The 20,879-nt window shown below is 35.2% G+C and overlaps 1 protein-coding gene and 1 long non-coding RNA gene across 2 annotated transcripts in view; one reads left to right on the top strand and one right to left on the bottom strand.

Moving 5' to 3' along the window:
* The window catches only part of LOC121913651, a 67,868-nt gene that overhangs the window by 8,100 nt on the left and 38,889 nt on the right, over positions 1-20,879 (top strand). Inside the window, exon 3 of the long non-coding RNA XR_006100337.1 lies at positions 795-808. This is a non-coding gene — a long non-coding RNA (uncharacterized LOC121913651). The remainder of the gene's footprint in view (positions 1-794; positions 809-20,879) is intronic.
* LOC121913614 (major histocompatibility complex class I-related gene protein-like) overlaps positions 1-20,879 on the bottom strand; it is a 42,964-nt gene that overhangs the window by 16,956 nt on the left and 5,129 nt on the right. The gene's annotated exons all lie outside the window — the stretch shown is intronic.

The following is a 20,879-nucleotide window of genomic DNA, read 5'->3' as shown; positions in this document are numbered from 1 at the left end:
TGATAAAATTTTAAAAAGTAAGCTCCTGCTTTCCAGGTATCAGGAACAAACTTCACTAGAGTGTTTCCCAAAACTTGGTACAAAACCTTTAAGCCTACACATCTGAATTTTGATGTAAACACAGGTATGATGTAACAGGGAGACTTCTTAAGCAGGTTTTCAGGAGAATTTTATTTATTAATTGAAGGTAAATATAAATACTATTAGAACAAATAAGAACAAGAATGACACTAGAAAATGTTGCAGCTGCTCTAGACAAAATGAAGTTCACCAATAAATAGATGATGGATTAACAATTCATAATTAATCATTATTATCTCGTAGATGATGTAAAGACAAACTTTAACTGAAGTGAAAACATCTAGCCAAAAACAGATCACATGACCTTAGAGAAGACGTAAACTGACATGTAGACAAATCAATGTTTCCATTTTTGCGATATGAAATAAAGTGCATCAGTCAGTACCACAGATAAAACCCTCATTAATCCTCTAACATCAATAATCTGAGCATTAACAATAATGTTACAATGACATTAACATTTATCATCTGCACGACAAATACAGGACATGTGAAGATGACAAATGTATAAGATACAAATGTTTAAGCTCCAAGAAGTGTTATTGCTTTAATACGTGAGTTTCAATGAAAGGAGGAGTTTCTAAATATTCAAAAATGTATTTATATTGTGTAAAACTGTGGAAACTTTTACAGATTTATGTTTAAAAAGAGTTACAGCTGTTACTTGGTGTGGAGGAGCAATGTGTGTTGGAAGACTAAAACATAACTCACAGATATTTACACTTTGGTTAAAGTGAGAGAAGTTGAGATGCAGTGTTCAAACTGTAATCACAATGAAACAAAGAGAGAAACTTTTTTCACATACATAGATTGTCTTTTAAGTAATTCCATGACAGTGCAATAAATAAAATACAAATAAAATTACAAAGGTGGTTTTGCATGTTGTAATTCTTTTTTTTCTGAAATTCTTTTTAAAATTTAAATTGTTTAGATTTGTGTTTTAAATACAAAGCAGGAATAAAGGTGTTTGTGTAATTTTAGTGAGATGTATTTGGGTGAGCCCTCATCAAAGAAAATGACAGTAATATTAAAGAACATAGGTTCGCTGTGCTGTCAACCTTTTCCTGAGCAGGTGGACAGTGGACTGCGCAAAACTCAGTCATTCTTGGCACCTACATTGCAGTGCGCTGCTGGATTAGCAACAGCACACCCTCAACTGCACCCTTCCTCCTGTGAGGCACATGGCAACTCACCCACATACCAGACTGGTGCAGGTGAGGATATAACTTCAAGTAAATGTCAGTTTGCTGGTGCAGATACGCTCCTAACGGTGTCCTAACACCAAAACAGAGGCCTTTGTCTGGACCACTGAAATGCATTTTATAGCATCAGAAGTTTAATAGCATGTAGTAAAATGAGCAGCTGCTTAAAGTCAGAAATAAAATTGATCTAAAATCAGTAAACATGCTCAAAGAAAATACTTAAAAGACCAGTAGGCAAAGCAAGGTAAGGCAAGAGTGTATATGGCACAATTCATACTATGAGGCAGTTTCAAAGTGCTTTATTGAGAAGGAATTTTATACAAAAAATTTTTTAGAATTCAAATTAAAAGGGAATTAAAATATTTTCTCCGTCTGTGTGAACTTTTTAATTTGAGTCTCTGTTACCTTTTGCTGCCTGCTTTCAGTAAAGCTCTTTGTCTGTGCTTGTCTGCTGCTAAAGTCCAAAACACACCGAATCTGACACTTCAGACATGATGCAATTCCTCACCTGAGGAGCTAATATGGTCCAGCTGCAGATTGAGAATTATTATTTTTCACACAGATGCACAAACAACCAGTGATTTCTGTTAAAGGGCCTCATCCTACATGTTGTAACCCTACAAGAAAACACAAAGTTTTTGTTTTATTTTTGTCTTCATTTCAGTCTCTCACCTTCCAACAGTAACAAACAACCTGCTAAACTCTCTTCTGTTTTTAATTTACTTTTTCCGTCCTCTTCATAGATTAGATTTATCTGACAGGTCACCTAGAAAGTGTGTCCAGATGTCATCCTTCCTCCTGTTGTTGGGCCCTTATTGACCTCCCCTATACATAGTAGCGCTCTAAAGCTGAAATTATCAGATGATTAATTGATAAGTTGATTGACAGATAAATAATTGGACTCAACATCTTTGGGTTTTTGACTGTTGATCAGACAAAACAAGTAATCTGAATATGTTAACTTGGGCATCAAAGAATAATGATTGACATTTTTCACTATTTTCTGAAATTTAATTGTCAGACGGTCTCTATCTGGTCTTGAAGAGTCCCACTTATTACATAATTTGAAGCATCCCTCCTCAAGACCAGGACCACAAGATGTAGGACCTGTCAAAGAAACATCGGTCAGATGTGACATTGTTTCCCTGACCAAAAGTGTTTCTGATTGGACAGCAAAACCAGCAACATGCACATCTGAAATCCTGCTAATCAAATCACATTGCTTTGTAGTGGACCTGTGCACATATTAGGAATATAGATATGCATGTGTAAGTGTCAATTTCTCTTTAATATTAGGTCTAGTTCAATTTTAGTTGTAAAACTTGTGAGTAGATGTCAAAGTGCTTTACTGATAAAAAAACAACCCGTGAATGACTCCTTACATGTGAAAAAGGGTTTAAGAATTCAAACTAAAAGTTATACCTGTTCCTGCCTGCTAAAGTTCTTTGTCTGTGCTTGTCTGCTGCTAAAGTTCAAAACACACCGAATCTGACACTTCAGACATGATGCAATTCCTCCCCTGAAGAGCTAATAATGTGTCCACCTACAGATTGTTTCTGTTGAAAGGCCTCACCCTACTGCATTAGTATTGTTTTGTGTATTTATGTTGTTACATTTGCTATGATGTAACCCCACCAAAACAAACAAAAGATTTTGTTCATTGTATTTGTGTCATCTCAGTCACCCATCTTTCCTTGGCAACAAGCAACCTGCTAAACGTGTTTCTATTTTTTATTTATTCTCACTTTCTTCCTCATAAATTAGATTTCTGTGTGATAGGTCATGTACAGATCTCTCTGGATTGCTGACATGCCAAAATGAGCAGAAATAGCATAAGTTTAAATTTCAGAGTAATTAAAATGAGAAATTAGAAAGTGTGTCCAGATGTCATCCTTCCTCCAGAGTTTTAATGAATGAAGTTTAAAATCTTCTACATTCAATTAATGTTAGATAATGTGGAATAATATTACATAATAGTGCTTACCATTAATAATGTACTTTCAGGGCTCTACCCTCTAGCCCAGTGGTTCTCAACCTAGGGGTCAGGTGCCTCCAAAGGGTCACAAGATAAATCTTAGGGGTTGGGAGATACTTAATGGAAGAGGAAAGATGAAAAAACAAAGTTATGATGCACAATTTTGTATTTATTTTTTGATCCTTTCTATAATGTTTGTTTTTTATGAGTTGTTGTACCTCTTTGTGCCTCATTTAAATGAATTTGAATGAAACCATCTAGAAGGGAAATCACTGTGCTGACAACTAATACATTTCTTTTTGAAATTTTGAAAGAGTCACAAGCCAAAAAGGCTGGGACTGCTGTAGACTACTGACCATGAGTAATTATTATTATTTCATCTGCACAACAGACTTTTTTCCTTTCTTTATAACATCTTTCAACATCTTTAAGTTGGAGCCACGTTCATGTATTCTGTGAGAATATTCATCTTACTCTAACAACAGTTGACAAACATATGTTTGAAATAATGAGGAAAAAAAAAACTTTGTTAAAAGAGGAATGTAATGATGTTGAATGAATGTGACAGTCAACACAGGAAGTGATTTCGAGTATTTCTATTCAACATCTACTTGTGTATAGAAAAGAATGACCTCATCTTTAAATTCATGCAGTTATTACCCATATTTATGTAAGATAAATGTATTTACAAATACATTATATGGGTGTTCTGAGTTCTGAATCACATACACACAAAATTATCCACATACCCAACTTATACAAAATACATTTCTTACATTTTATATAATCATGTTAAAACAATATTAAATATTAACTACTGAGTTTTTCAAAAATGCCAACACTGTGAGCATCACAAATTAAATTATATCCACCTTCTTTTTAATGGGTTCGGGGAGGAATTTATCATAAAATCCTGACAAATAAAAGACAAACTATTAGTATGTACACTTAAAATACAAAAAGATTAAAATATTCACGATTCAGTTAAATTTTGTAAGACTTCATTAATCTACAATGCTTTTAAAAAAATAATATATTTTGTTTTTGTACCTACATCATTTTATAAAATATATTTCAAATATTTCATTTGAGTAAACAGGTTATTTGTCCTTCTGATGGAAATGTTTCTGAAAGCATTTATGCCTCATTCAGCATTTTTCTTCTCTCAGTAACTTCACTCATCTTCAGCTACAGAGTTTTCTATTCAGCTATAATATGACAGTAATTTTACAAGAGAATTAAGAAACAAAAACAGAAGGTTCTTGTTTAACTAGAGGTGTAAATAGTCACAAAGCATTTACTGTTTTGTCGTCTGTGTAGCAAATCACTGTATGCAGGATGGTGTGTTTATTTCATTCAGGCTTCAGGATTCAGTTTCATGGAGACTTCAGAGCTGTTGTCAGGAGCTGTGAGGTCAGAAACACACTGTTCGTCCACTTATCCTATACTGAACTGCTACTATCTTTTATGTATTGTAGGTACGTATACTCTGTTAAGATGTGTATGGGCAGTAATTCTGATGCCTGGAACTATAAACTATGTTTGGACACTGCCAAAATAAATTATTAATTATTATTTAGCAGTAGGACCAGGCTGCCAAGCTAAACACCAGCATTTCAAAGAAAAAACTCTTCAAATTGTAAATGCGCTTTGATAGTTGTCATTTTATCCATCTGTCTGAGGTAAACTGGACATTTCAATCAAGTCATTGCTTCCAGTGTTTCTGCCAAATATAAGAAAACGTACTAGATTCAGATCAGCTAACTGTTGTGTTTCTAAGTTGCTCCTGGCAGTGTCCTGAGGATAAAATCAAGCTTTTTTCAATCAACTTTTGTTAGATCAGATAAAACAGAATAAATGTTCTACTCATAACATGGAGGGTAGTTGGCTGAAAAAGAAAGAAAAGACAAATAATCAATATAATTTGTTACCGTTTTCCCCCAATTGAATCTAATCCCCCCAATAATAAATAATCCCTTTTACCTTTTTTCTCTCATATTTTGGTTACATGACTATGGTTTGGAGCCTTACACTATTTACTCTTGGCTGCTTCACACATGCTCACAAAGAGTCGAACCATATATTTAGTGAAATACAATACTTAGTCTTTCAAAAAATTATTATAGTTGTTATCATAATAATTATTATAAATTATTACAAATAATCATTGTCCTGATGTCTAAAGGATAAGGCTGGCAATTTTCTATATTTTTCTTATTGTCAACAAATATGTGCAGAGCCAAACCAAAAATTAACTAATCCTACTAACAAGTATTGTCTGTATCCAAAGCCTGACATATCTTATTCCTCTGTGCTGTGGACCTCTGTTGTTGTCCAAAACACAGTCCAAATCCCCAATCGTTACTCTCTTGTTCCTCACCGTCTTGTTTTGACGTCTTGTCTATATTTAACTACCAGTAGCAACCGATTTTATATTTTTATATGCACGGATTCATATGAGGAAGTTATACCAGAAGTTCGGGGAAATTAAATGACGGGAAGTTATACAAAGTTAAACGCAGGCTGTATTATAAAGTGTTACCAAACATGAATATGAATGCTGAAACAAAAGTTACACAACTGTTTAAATAAGATTATTCCATTACCTGGAGATACAACATGGTAAACGAGAGGCAACAACATGATCCTCTTCATCTTGCTTTGATAGTGACATTAAAAAACGAGGAAAGAGGAAAGACTGTCACTAATACGTACAGGCATATGGAATGACCAATAGAAATTAGAAATAATTGTGCATCATGTGTAACCAGGCGGAGTAAATTCAGTATTTGACTGGCTAATCAGATTCAACAGCAAAATATAGGATTTGTGTTTGTGTGTGTGTGTGTGTGTGTGTGTTTACCAGTTTGATAGCATGTAGTAAAATGAGCAACTGTTTAAAGTTGAGAATGAAATTGATCCTAAACTTATTTAAAGTTAAAGTGCCAAAATGAAAAACTGTAACAACTCAGCTCAGCTCAAAAAAATGCGATTTAAAAGACCAGTATGCAAAGCAAGGTAAGACAAGAGTGTAAATGGCACAATTCATATAATGAGTCAGTTTCAGCTTTATTGAAAAGGAGTTAAATACAAAAACCTGTGAATGACTCCTTACATGTGAACAAGGGCTTCAGACTAAAAATTTGACCCCGTGGAAGCTACACAGCTAATACATGTGTGATGATGTCTGTCATCTTTGGTTTGCTGTATATTCATCTGTCTGTCTGCTCTGCGCTACACAGGTGGAGACAAATGGAGACACCTGGTGCCGGTATAAAGCCTGGCCACAGATAGCAGCTTGTCTCTCCTCTGACTGTTTGTTGCTGCTGCCGTTTGCAGCTTTTCACTTCTCCCTTCAGGCACCTGTTCTGGTTTGGTTTAGTTATGCCGCTTTAATTATTTACTTTGCTTTCATGCACCTTTCAACACACACATACACCCTCACCACCCATGCATCACATACAACACTTATCCCACTTATTTCCTTTAATTTGGTTTATTTTGTTTAAATAAATACCTTTTGTTTAACTTTGACATGGTTTTTGTTATGGCCACTTGAGCCAGGTTATAACACATGCATACAGTAGACATGGTCAAATGATCATGATGTGACACAGATACACAAACAACCACTCTAGATCCATTTAGATATTCAACCTGGACAATAATTTCTGTTGCAGAGCCTCATCCTACTGCATTAGTATTGTTTTGTGGATTCATGTTTTACATGTTGTAACCCCACAAGAGAACCTAAAGCTTGTGTTCACTGGCTCAGAGGTAGAGGAGGAAGATCGGCATTTCAATCGGCTCCTCCAGTCAGCATGTTGAAGTGTGCTTGGGCAAGATGCTGAACCCCAAATTGCTCCCAAAGGCTGTGTCATCGGAGTGTGTGTGAATGATTAGATACTCCTCCTGATGAGCAGGTTGGCACCTTGCATGGCAGCCTCTGCCATCAATGTATGATGTGAATGGGTGAATGTGGCATGTGTTGTAAAACGCTTTGAGTAGTCAGAAGACTAAAAAAGTGCTATTTAAATGCAGTCCATTTACCATTGTACTTTTTATTTTTGTTTTCATTTCAGTCTCTCACCTTTCCACGGTAACAAACAACTTACTTGCCTAGGTAAGGCAAGCATGTATATGGCACAATTCATACAATTAGGCAGTTTCAAAGTGCTTTATTGAGAAAGAATTATATCCAAAAACCTGTGAATGACTCCTTACATGTGAACAAGGGCTTGAGAATTCAAACTAAAGTTTTACACGTTCCTGCCCGCTAAAGGTTTGTCTGTGCTTGTCTGCTACTAAGGTCCAAAACACACCGTGTCATGTAACACAGAATTTGGCACGTCAGACATGATGCAATTCCTCACCTGAAGAGCTAATAATGTGTCCAGCTGCAGCTTGCCAAAGAATTATTATATTTAATATTACCTGTACAATCTGTGGGTCTGGAGATTATCAAGCACTGGGGTTTTCCACCTCAGTGAGTTTCTCCTTTTACACTGTGAAAGCTGAAACATGCAATACAGTAGACATGGTCAAGATAGTGATTATGATGTGACACAGATACACAAAAAACCCAATTTAGATCCATTTGGATATTTAACCTGGGCACTAAGTTCAGTTGAAAGGCCTCACCCTAAACAGTCCTAAACAGCAACTGCTTTGCAAACTACTGTTTAACAAATATAAAAGCACAAATAAACAGATTGCAAGATAACACAGTTTGTAATGCATTAAAATGTCCTGTGTTATAATTGGCAGTGGGTCGACATCCAGGCTTCCAGGCTCACTGAGTGAGAAAGAAAAAAGAATGAAAACTGAGCACAGAGTGAGAGAAAGAGAAGTGAAACAACTGAATGGCAGAAATAAACATTTTGCAGAAGTAGGAAACCCAACTTCCCTTTATGAAGTGACATCAAGTTCTTCAGAAAAGTGCTGACGAGGATTCACTGTGAGTTTGCTTCTTAGGAATTACTCTCCCCAGCTGGCCTCTGTTCCCCTCTCAGGGTTAATCACAAAGAAGTATCTGAAAACAACATGTAACAAATCACTTATTATGTTGTTTTAGTATAGCTTGGCAACAAACTACAGTATATTTGCAGCAACCGAGCTACAGCTTAGAAACACACTTGGGTTGAGCTAAGACAACCAATATGACTACTCTGTCTTTTGGGGCTCAGCAGCAAACATATTTTAATCAACTTTGCTACATATTTGCACATAATAAACTTCAATTGTTATGTGATTTAGAAAGATAATATTAAAAATATGAATTTTCTGGCAAGGTGCAGCTGGACACGTTATTAGCTCTTTAGGTGAGGAATTGTATCATGCCCGATGTGTTTTGGACTTTGGCAGCAGACAAGCACAGACAAAGAGCTTTACTAGAAGCAGGCAGGAAAAATGGAACATTAAAAAATTTTTAAATTCACTTTGAGTTTGAATTCTTAAGCCCTCGTTCTCGTGTAATGAATCATTCACAGGTTTTTTGTAAATAATTCCTTCGTAGTAAAGCACTTTGAAACTTCCTTATTGTATGAATTGTGCTATACTGTATATTATAGATACACTTGTGTGTCTTGCTTTGCCTGCTGATGCACTCCGTCCTTTAAAGAGCATTTTCTTTGAGCTGCTGTTACACTTTCTTAATTGTGTCACTATTTATGTTTCCACCATGTGTCACTTTAATTAACATTTAATAATCAATTTTATTCTCGACTTTAAACAGCTACTCATATTACTACATGCTATTAAACTTCTGGCAAAACACACTGAATTTACTCCTGGTAACACATGATGTACAGCTATTTATAATTTCTATTGGTCATTACATCTGACCGTACACACTGTTGACAGTCTTTCCTCCACCACAGAGTTTATTCTAACATCTGTATCAAAGCAAGATGAAGGGGATTCTGTTGTTGCTTCTCTTTTGCCGTGTTGTATCTTCAGATAACGTAATAATCTTTTTTAAACAGTTGTGTCACTTATATTTTAGCATTCATATTTCTATGTTAAAATATAAATGCATAATTTTCATAAACTGTACATTTACTGCAGAGCTTAACATACCTCAGATTTTAATGTCTATTCACTGCCAATTCTTTTTTTTAACAGTTTTTATTGTGCTTTTAACAATTGAAACTTATAAACACAACTCAACATGAAAGGACATACAAAATATACAATTGTACATATATATGTACACAGTGTACATATATACATACGTTTATACGTTATACATACGTTTGTAATGTAAGCTTGTAATCCATATTTTGAAATGGGTTTAATAATTTTGATCATCTTATCTTTCCAAATTTTCTCAATACTGTCTATTATTTTACATTGGCGCAATGTCTCTATTTGGTTTCTCAGCATGCAAACATTGTTGATTACATAAATGATTGTCAAAATCTGATACACTGCTGTTTCACTCCTTTTGTGCTGTTTTTTTTCTGCTTTTGCTTTTCAATAATAGAGGCCTTGCCTGGCAGATTCACATGTCAGAGTTCACCTTTGTTAAACTTTACCAGGCAGATGTGCTCAGTTGGTCAAATGAAATACTGTTGCACTGTGTTTGGAAATAAAAAAGTTATTATATTATTATTCTAGTGTGTTTCATCACCGTTTTTAATACCAGACTATCACTAACAAACAGTAGCATTGCTCTCACCTGCTGTCTACAGTCTACAGATATTTATTACCTGGATCAGAAACATGACATCACATACTTTTTCAGGGCTGAATGCAGGAAAATGAAACAGAAACCTGACTGACAGACACACTTTGCATGTTGTGAATTACTTCAAATGGGTTGGCAAAACAGTAAATGCTGTGATGAACTATTCCTATCTTCAGTTATAACAACACCTTAAATTATAAAAAGAGAGACCCAGTTGTTTCCTGACTCACTTTTCAATGTTAAGCTTTAAATAAATCTTAGCTAAAAGTTGATATCCTACTAAAAAGTAGCTTTTTCACTTTCAGAAACTGTTACATCAAGGGATGATTAAGCATTTACTTTGTGATAAAACTGTGACACTTCTATAAAATAATGAAGACATATGATTAAAAGAAGTGATGGTACTTTAAAAGCATAATAGATAAATGAAGTTCAAATCTTTTGAAATAATCAATATTTCAAAACTCAACAGAATATTTTCAGTATATTGTATTTTGTTATGTGGTAATTTTATTTGCTGAGGTGAAACTGCAATTTCCACCACTCCAGTAAATTGGGGCTTTAAAAAATCCTTTCTGGTGTTCAAATCATTAAAAAGATACATTTGATGGCAATGTTCTGGTTACACTGCATAATTGGTAGGTTTAAAAATGGTTTAAAAGAGTGTAAAAGGTGTATATTTCTGTGTATTTTGCTGGAATCACAAACAACACTCAGCATATTAAAACTTCTGTGTTTGGTAGCCTAATATTTTTTATTTTTTTTTATTTTTAGAATCATTGTTATAAAGTAAAACTACTCAAAAATGTGTGGGACATCTTTCTGCAATGTAGCAGTAGCAGTAGCAGACAGAGGAAAAGTTTTAAAGGTAGATAGCAACAAGACGATTGGAAGTCTGACAAATTCTGAGTGGGTAAAGTAGAAAATCAGTCAGATGATTGATGTGGAAGCATGAAAGTAAAAAAATAAATAAATGAAGCAAGCATGAATTAAGTGTAATAAAGCTTCAGCAGTCAAATTTGGGAGTTTATTTCATTACACACAAACATACAGAATTCAGAAAATCACCAGTGCAGCTCTACCTCAACTTCACACCCACACCTATTTATACCAAAAGTGGACGTGACATTCTGCCTTTGTTTTTGGCACTTTCGTGAGAAAAATTATCACTTGGACTTTGACCAATGGGTGTAGATGTCTCTACACCATTTGGACATTTCTTAATTTCTGCTGTGTGTGTGTGGTGTACTTTGCACCCCCTCTCCTAATATTTCCAGGTGTGTCCTGTTTGGCTGGTGGCCTAATGCTTTTTGGATGAGTCAGTGACTGGCATAGGTCAAGCTGATCCGGTAAAAGTTTTGTTTTCCCAGAGATTGTAACCAGAACTTTCTCCTTTAAAGGAGATTGATTGGTATTGTGCAACCCTTAATGTTTTGTGTATTACTTAGTACGATTACACACGTTCACCATATTTTCACCTCTACAATGAAGCTACAGAGAATTATCAGTGACTCTGAAACTCCCCTTGGGTTTATGGAGAGTTTCAGCTCATTGTTTAGCTGTCCGGCTGCAACTTTACTGTTTTGGTTCACTCTCAGTGAATAGTGATAGTGTTGTTTTCGGCCACAGCAGGTAGCTGTTTTCAGAGACAAAGCTCTAAAAAGCCACTGTACACTACCTGTTCAGCACCAAACGACTAACAGACAGCTGTAGACTAGCTGGTGAACATAGTGGAGCATTTACCAACTAAAGAGGCAGATATTTCCCTCAGGAGTTGGTAGAGAGCAAAAACAGAGCTAAAAGAGAGTGAATATTGGACTTACATTCACCAGGTGGACAGAAACACGACTCCAAATGAATGATAATGTTGCTCCGTAACTGCTGGATGTGGAAATAAGCAACTGTTTGCTAACAAATTCAACATATCAACTTTAAAGGTGACAATATGTCAGTGTTGTGTTCATTACTTGTTTCTGCTGAAAACAAGTGGCCAAAAAATCAGTTAATTCAGGTTCAAACATTCCTGAAAACACATTTACTTCTTCTCCCCAAGACTTTGTGAATATGCAAATATTTGTCATTGATTACCTGCTGGACATAAGACATATCCACTTGTGTAAGTTGCATATTGAACCATGTTTGGTTTCAAAGTAGTTGTGATGTCAGAAATCATGCTCGTAAGTACACGGCTTAAACTCAGATTTAATGTCTGCACAGACATCATTCTGCACAGTGAAGCTCAAACATCCAACTGAAGGAACAAAAAGGACAACACATTTTTGACTGGAGGGGATATTGACATATAATAACTTGTAACAGACATGCAAATGTGTTTAATTGTTGTAAATCAATATTTGTTTCAACAACTAATAGTTGACTTGCTGGGAGTTCACTATGATTTACTGTCTCTCTCTCAGGTGTCCATGTTGTCCAGCAGATGGCTGGATGTGAATGGGATGATGAGACTGGAGAGATTAATGGTTATCAATAGTACGGTTATAATGGAGAAGACTCAAGAAGTATCTGAACTTTTGGAAAAGCTCTCAGCAGAGAACAGGTAGATTCATATTCACTGTTGTTTCATGGACAATTTTCATGCCTCTTCTGTTTTTATAGTGCAGTGAATATGAAGCAACATGGAATGTTTTATTCTCTCTTTATCTCACTTCTCTATACAATGTACACACATGCACACGCTCAGTGGCACATTGCAAGGAACTGTTCTCCTTAGACTGAAAACATGATTGCTGTTATCAGTCATTGGAGCTGTTTCTAAACAAACTATAGTACCCAAACACTTCGTAAGGAAGGAACATGTCACCCAGTGCAGCGATGAGACTCACTGATGTGTTTTAATAGTTTTTGGACAACAACAGAGGTCCACAGCACAGAGGAATAAGATATGTCAGGCTTTGGATGCAGACAATACTTGTTAGTAGGATTAGTTAATTTTTGGTTTGGCTCTGCACATGAGATTTGTTGACAATAAGAAAAATATAGAAAATTGCCAGCCTTATCCTTTAGACATCGGGACAATGATTATTTGTAATAATTTATAATAATTATTATAATAACAATTATAATAATTTTTTGAAAGACTAACTAAGTATTGTATTTCACTAAATGTGGAAATGTAATGTGTTAAATGTAAATATGGTTCGACTCTCTCTCTCTCCAGAGTTTCCCTCAGTGTCTCTCCTCCAGAAGACTCCCTCCTCTCCAGTCAGCTGCCACGCTACAGGTTTCTACCCTCACAGAGCCGAGATGTACTGGAGGAAAGATGGAGAGGAGCTTCATGAGGACGTGGAACATGGAGAGATCCTCCCCAACCACGACGGATCATTTCAGATGAGTGTTGACCTGAACCTTTCATCAGTCACACCTGAAGACTGGAGGAGGTACGAATGTGTGTTTCATCTCTCTGGTGCAAAGAACGGCATTGTCACCAAACTGGACAAAAAAGTGATCAGAACCAACTGGGGTAAGACTGGAATACTGACTTTACTATGTTTTTATTTATTAAACGTAGGTTGAGGCTGAAGGTTAGTTAATTACAGGGTTAACAAACAAAACTACTGTTCTGCTCATTCAAATAAATATTGTTTCTTACTTGTCACCTTATGCACATGACCTTTCGGCTCTCTGGTGTCAACGATGACATCATCACAAAACTGGACAAAGCAGTGATCAGGACCAACTGGGGTAAGACTGGAATCAGATGTTACTCAGAGACATGCACAGACATTTTCATGGACAGGAACTGATCTGCTCATCAGTCTTAATAAACTGAATAAACAGGTGGATGGATGTACTTATGTTCTGACTTGCTTCACTGGTACAGGTCGTGACTTTTTGTTGTTTTTTTTATTCAGCAGAGAAGCCGCTTGACCTGACCATCCCCATCATCACTGCAGTGGCTGTTTTCATCATTGCTGCTTTTGGAGTCACAGTTTACATAAAGAAGAAAAGTGAGAGACTTAAACTGAAATATTTTACAGTATCATTTAATGTTTTAGGTGCTTTGACTTTAGACTTTGAGTTGATGTTTTTATGCAGATTACAAAAGATTCAGTTAATACACCGAAATGTGAAGCAGCCAAGAGTAAATAGTGTAAGGCTCCAAACCATAGTCATGTAACCAAAATATGAGAGAAAAAAGGTAAAAGGGATTATTTATTATCAGAGGGGATTAGATTCAATTGGGGAATTAACTATAACATACTTAAATATATTTGACATATTTGAAAGCTTCTGGATAAATGTTCAGTTTCATAAAGCTGTCACTTGTCTCATCCTCTTTTGTGCCAGATGTTAAGGGTTATGCATTTTTGATGATGCTGATCTCATCACTGGACAATTAAGATTGAAGACACATTGTTATTTACAGTGTAACTGTTGTTTGTAATTTGTAATGTCAGTATTGTCTTTTAGAATACATTTGAGTCATTTACAATATATTTCAGTTATCTTTGATGTTTTGTATTATTTTAAGAAGATAGCTTTTATTGTGAAACAGCCACTTTTATTTAGAAAGCCAGTTGTGCTGTTCTGACGTAAGTGAGAAGGGAGAAATGAGCAGGTAAAGATGCACATGTGCTCCAGCTAAGATACAGATAAATATCAACCTATTTAAGTGGTTGTGAAATGTTTAAGGACCCTTCAGGGACCAAGGATAATTCCCTTATTTGCAGAATGCAGCCAACGAGGTAATTCATGTTTTTGTCTTTATTTTACTTTGATGAGCTGTAAAGGCTTTTATTTTCGCTAACTTTGTCTTTATACTGTGTGTGTATGTGTCTGTAGTTTTCACAGTGGATTTGGAGAGAAAGCTACAAATAAACCAGTTGCAAGAAAGCCACTTGTGTTTGCCTGTGCTTCGAGGGAATTACATGCAGTATATGTCTGCAATTTATAGTTGTTTTTATTATATGAATAAGAAGAAAACTTTTCAGTTGTTTACTGTAACATTTACAGTAAGAAACTGTTCATGTAGATTACACTAGAAACACTGTAAAAACACTATATATTACTGCAGGTCTAGCTACAGTATCAAACTGTAACTTGTCTACTTGTGTAAAATGTTTCTTTCTGCCATTGAAATGTTTCACTTCTCTTTCTCTCACTCTGTGCTCAATTTTCATTCTTTTTTCTTTCTCATTCAGTGAGCCTGGAAGCCTGGATGTCAATTTTCTGTCAATTATAACACAGGACATTTGAACACATTACAAACTGTGTTATCCTGCAATCTGTTTATTTGTGCTTTTATATTTTTGCAGGGGAATTTGTTAGTGTAATACAGTATATGCAATACAGTAGACGGGGTCAAGATACAGTGATCAGGATGTGACACAGACGCACAAACAATCACTTTAGATCCATTTATATTTTCAACCTGAGCACTAATTTCTGTTGAAAGGTCTCACCCGACTGCATTAGTGTTGTTTTGTGTATTGTTGAATGTTGTTATATTTTACATGTTGTAAATCCATAAAAACAAGCAAAAACTTTTGTTCATTGTACTTCTTGGTCTTTTTATTTTTGTTTTTATCTCAATTTCATCTTCTTCCTTGGTAACAAGTAACCTGCTAAACATGCATCTGTTTTTAATTTACTCTCTCCTTCTGCCTCATAGATTCGATTTCTGTGTGATAGATCACCTACAGATCTCTCTGGATTGCTGATATGCCAAAATGAGCAGAAATAGCACACGTTAACATTACAGAGTAATTAAAATGAGAAATTAGAAAGAAATTAGAAAGTGTTTAGATGTCATCCTTCCTCCAGAGTTTTAATGAATGAAATTTAAAATCTTCTACATTCAGTTAATGTTAGATAAAGTGGAATAATATTACATAACAGTGCTTAGTGCTTACCATTAATATTATACTTTCAGGGCTCCACTCTCTAGCCCAGTGGTTCCCAACCTAGCGGTCAGGCACCTCAAAAGGGTCACAAGATAAGATAAGATAAATCTAAGGAGTCGTGAGATGATTAATGGGAGAGGAGAAATGAAAAAATATTCTGATACACAATTTTGTATTTTTTTTTAACTTTTCTGTAATATTTGTTTTTTTATGAGTTGTTGTACCTCTTTGTGTCTCATTTAAATTAATATATATGAAACCATTTAGGAGGGAAATCAATGTGCTGACAACTAATTCATTTCTGAAAACACAAAAACTACACGCTGCTTTTTTGGGGTCACAAGCCAAAAAGGTTGGGAACTACTGCTCTAGACTACTGACCATGAGTAATTATAATTACTTTGCCTGCACAAGATAATACTTTAAAGTTCAACATCTTTAAGTTGGAGCCACGTTTATTTAGTCTGTGAGAATGTTCATCTTACTGTAACAACAGTTGACAAACATATGTTTGAAATAATGAGGAATTTATTAAAAAAACACACACACATAACACACACAGCTTCTTCATTACAAATGGAGATGTTCAAAACTGACACTCTTTTTTAACTTTGCAGATAAATTTTGATTATATTGTTCCAGAAGGTCTATGAAATTGTGTTGCATTGCATTGAATAAGATTAATATCAGTGCAGATATTGATCCAGTTTATCAAACTAGTGTATCACTGCCAACTAACAACACACACAAAAACAATGTTTTATGAAGATTTTTTTTTTTTATGTAGTTATGCTTTATGTATCACTATTATGGGGTTGTAGTTTTCTGCAGTTCTGCTGTAATCATATGTCTGTCTGTCTCTGTCAGTAAGTTTTTATCTTGATGCCTCTGTTTTTCCACTGAAAAGCCTTCAGTTTGTCTTCAGGTTGTCTGTGTTTGGTGTAGGTTGTCTGGTCGAGACATGTTCTCCATCTCACATTAGGTAATTTTGACATTTCTGTGGTGAATGTCTTTACGGTTTAAATTTAGGTAATATTTTACCTAAATCCATTTTCACAATTTATGTGTATTTCACATTTTGTAATATGAATGATTTCCCATCTCCACCTCAAATAGGTGCCGAGTTACACTTTATATCATTAACCTGACTGTGGGGACTTTAAGAGGAAGTGTTGAAGTCCAAGACTGTCTGAGATGTTTGTTTCCTCTGATAGATGCAACAATTGCATTAAAAGTTTCTAAATGACATGAATGACAGTTTCTGCCATCATCAGCACAACACTGATTTTAGGGAAATAAGACAATATTAATCTATATGTTAGCCTGTCCAGAAATTTTAACTGTCTCCTACTGTTGATCTGTTGTTGTATCGAAAATAAAGATTATTTTTTAAATTTATCTTATGATAATTTGCAAGTGCTTAAATCTTCAGTAACATATTGGAAAAGTTTAGACCTACAGTCTAAATAACACTTTTAACTGTATTGGTCTGATCTTTCATGGAAACAGGCTGTTTGTAAGAATCTTGCTTTAACTGTTGAAAACTAAGTCAAGAAACCCTTCATACCCTTCAAGAAACTCCTTCATAACCAAATCAAAATTTGTGTGTGTGTGTTTTTTTATTGTAGCACTGTAAACTTTTTCTTTTATCCTCACACATTTTGATAACTGATAAAAAGTAAGCTCATGCTTTCCAGGTATCAGGAACAAGCTTCACTAGAGTGTTTCCCAAAGCCGACACATCTGAACATTTGAGGTAAACACAGGTATGATGTAACAGGAAGACCTCTTAAGCAGGTTTTCAGGAGAATTTTATTTATTAACTGAAGATAAATATAAACACTATTAGAACAAATGAGAACAAAAACGACACGTGTAGTAGCTCCTCTGGACAAAATGAAGTTCACCAAAAAATCGTGTTTTACATTCACCAGTGAAAAGATGATCGATTCACAATGCATAATTAATTATTAAATTGTAGATGATGTAGAGACAAACTTTACCTGAAGTGAAAACATTTGGCCAAAAACAGATCACATAACTTTAAGAAGACGTATACTGTCATGTAGACAAATCAATTTTGCCATTTTTGCAATATAAAATAAAGTACATCCATCAGTACCACAGATAAAACCCTAATTAATCCTCTAACACTAGCAATCCAAGCATTAACAATAATGTTACAATGACATTAACTTTTATCATCCGCATGACAAATACAGGACATGTGAAGATGACAAATGTATAAGATACAAATGTATAAGCTCTAAGAAGTGTTATTGCTTTAATATGTGAGTTTCAATGAAAGGGGGAGTATCTAAGTATTCACAATTGTATTTATATTGTGTAAAACTGTGGAAACTTTTACAAGTTTATGTTTAAAAAGAGTTACAGCTGTTACTTGCTGTGGAGGAGCGATGTGTGTTGGAAGACTAAAACATAACTTAGATATTTATACTTTGGTTAAAGTGAGAGAAGTTGAGATGCAGTGTTCAAACTGTAATCACAATGAAACAAAGAGAGAAACAAAAGCTGTGTTTTTTCAATCGTGGCCTAGTGCAGAATCTTCATAAGTGTTTCTAAAACGCAAACTGTCAAACTAATTATTGGTGAAAGCATGAGTAGTTGAACATCAAAGTTTTAGGTTTGACTCCAGTGTTAGAAGCAGAGATTAAAGTGCTGCATGTCTGATGTGCCATCATCATCAAAGACAGTAAATCACATGACTAACTGACATGAATTTGATATCTGAAGACAAAAGATGCCCCACAGGAGTAACGTTGTGGCTCTTTGGTGTCTGGTAGCTGCTGCAGTGATTCATCTCCCCCAAAGGTTTGAGGAAACAGCTGGACAGCAGCATCAGTTCTCTCCAGATGTTGTTACTCCTGCAGTGGAGGATTCACATCAACATTAATGCTTCTATCAGCTCTCAGATAATCTTCACAGATATCATTCTTCACTGCATCCACTGACGACCTGAAACTCATACATCTGATCTATGAATTCACACTTTAGTTTGATGTATCCTGTGACTTTCTGACGAGTCCTGTGATGTCACATCTCAATATTCATTAAAACAAGTTTTGTTAATGAACATTTATGGTGCAAAATAGAATAAAATATTGAAGCCACAGCATCTTTATTTGAGTTCACTATTCTCGTCTAAATCTTTACTGGAAAGCTGCAAAGACAGAGTAACAAATAGAAAAGGACCTGGAATTATTAGTGGTCATATTATACAGTAAATATATGTTTGATTTTAGTCCAAAATATAAAAATTTTAATCAGTTTTACATTAAAACCTCAGTGTCAGCTGTTTCCTGTAACTATACTGGATCACTTGCTTGAGAAATTCTGTCAAATCAGAAAACAGTTTTTTAACAAAGACAGACTTTCAGTATATTTATGAGAGTATTATATCAATATACTGTAGCTAGTTTAAGGAGGAGTGACTGACAGATTCTGCATACAGTATCTGCACCGTGTTGATGACATGATGAAATACTCACTGTGATCAGTTAAGAGCTGCATCTTTGACTGAAGATGGATCAGACGATGACGAGTCTGAAGCTATAAAAGAAAAACAAAGTGTCAGTAGTTCAATTTAAACTGTTAAATGTTTTTATTTGTATAGAGAGAGACAGGGGGACAGACAGATTAATTGACAGATTACTCACAGTTTGCAGGCCTGAATCCTGAAATACAGATGAGAGATTACAATATTTCAAAATTGAATATGTCAGAATTTATGGAATAAAACAAAGAAAACACTAATACATGTTTTATAGAAACACTGTATTAATTTGACTGATTTCCACTTTTATTTTGATTCCACCATGATTTCTTCTTGATGTCAGCTGTCATTTCAGTGTGAATAATCGTCACAGCCCTCCACCATCCCATTCACCTCCACCTCATCACATCAGCGCAGATCCGAGATTGCTAGAAGCCTGCTCCTGTTCTCATAATCCATATGCCAATATTCCCTTATTCATCATGACCACCAGTGTCTACCACTCCAATGGGGGATATCCTATTCTACTCTCGCCTTCACTTATAAATATAATGACATCACAATGGGGTCTAAAGACTTTTCACATTTTGATCTTATCATGCATGTTCAATAAAATTATTATCACTTATAAAACTGAAGTCTCTCCTAATTGAAATGGCTTCATGATGAGTAAAAGTATGGTTGTCCCTCACCATTATCTCTCCTTCTCCAGATGAAGACTCCAGTGATGCAGACTGCCAGGAGCAGCAGTAGTCCTACAACACCTCCGATAACAGGACCAGCAGGGAACTCTGAGGGAGAAACTGAAACCAGAACAAAACATTCACACCGCATCAAGGGTATGCCAATGTACTTTTAGTATTTTCACCTATAATGATGTATGATAATCATACTTCATTGTTGACAATCACATTTGTTACTTTCATCCCCTTAAAACACAGGACTTTCCCCGTCGTGACACACAGACAGTTTGGGAATCCTGTGAGAGTTTTCTTCTGAGGAAACTTATTATTGTCCAGGATGTGCATAGTTGCAAATACAGCAGTACAGAATACAGCAGCTCAATTATACTGTCTCTTTTTAGGTGAAATTAATGTTACAGAATATGTTGATCTGATGGTTTAATTTGGCGTCACAATAATCCATATCATTACCATCTGCAGTTGAATCCTGTGTCTATGTTGTACCTATCCCGCCTTTGCTGTATTACACCTCTTGTGTTTTTGTTATTGTAATATTTTGAGTTGATCACCCTGTCCACCCTTACTCTCCCTTGCATGGTCACGTTTCCTCAGATCAGCAACAGTTCTATTTTGTTCTTACTTTGTTTAATAAATCTTAAAATCTTGTAGTCTAGCATTTTGCATGTTATATTTCTCTTTTATGAAAATATTTTATGTTTAATTTGGTTGAATTTGCTTTGCTTTACATGCAAAGTATGAATAATGGGGTTTGTGTGAGTTTAGTGAGGTTTCTGCACAAAACTCATTCAGCCTTTTCCGGAGCAGATGGCTGGCTGACTGTGCAAAACTAACTCATTTGTCATCTCCTAATG

Source organism: Thunnus maccoyii, chromosome 15 (genome assembly GCF_910596095.1).
Source record: "Thunnus maccoyii chromosome 15, fThuMac1.1, whole genome shotgun sequence".
Classification (NCBI taxonomy): Eukaryota; Metazoa; Chordata; class Actinopteri; order Scombriformes; family Scombridae; genus Thunnus; species Thunnus maccoyii.
The sequence above is the reverse complement of the archived record's forward strand: the minus strand, read 5'-3'. Positions and strand labels throughout refer to the sequence as shown.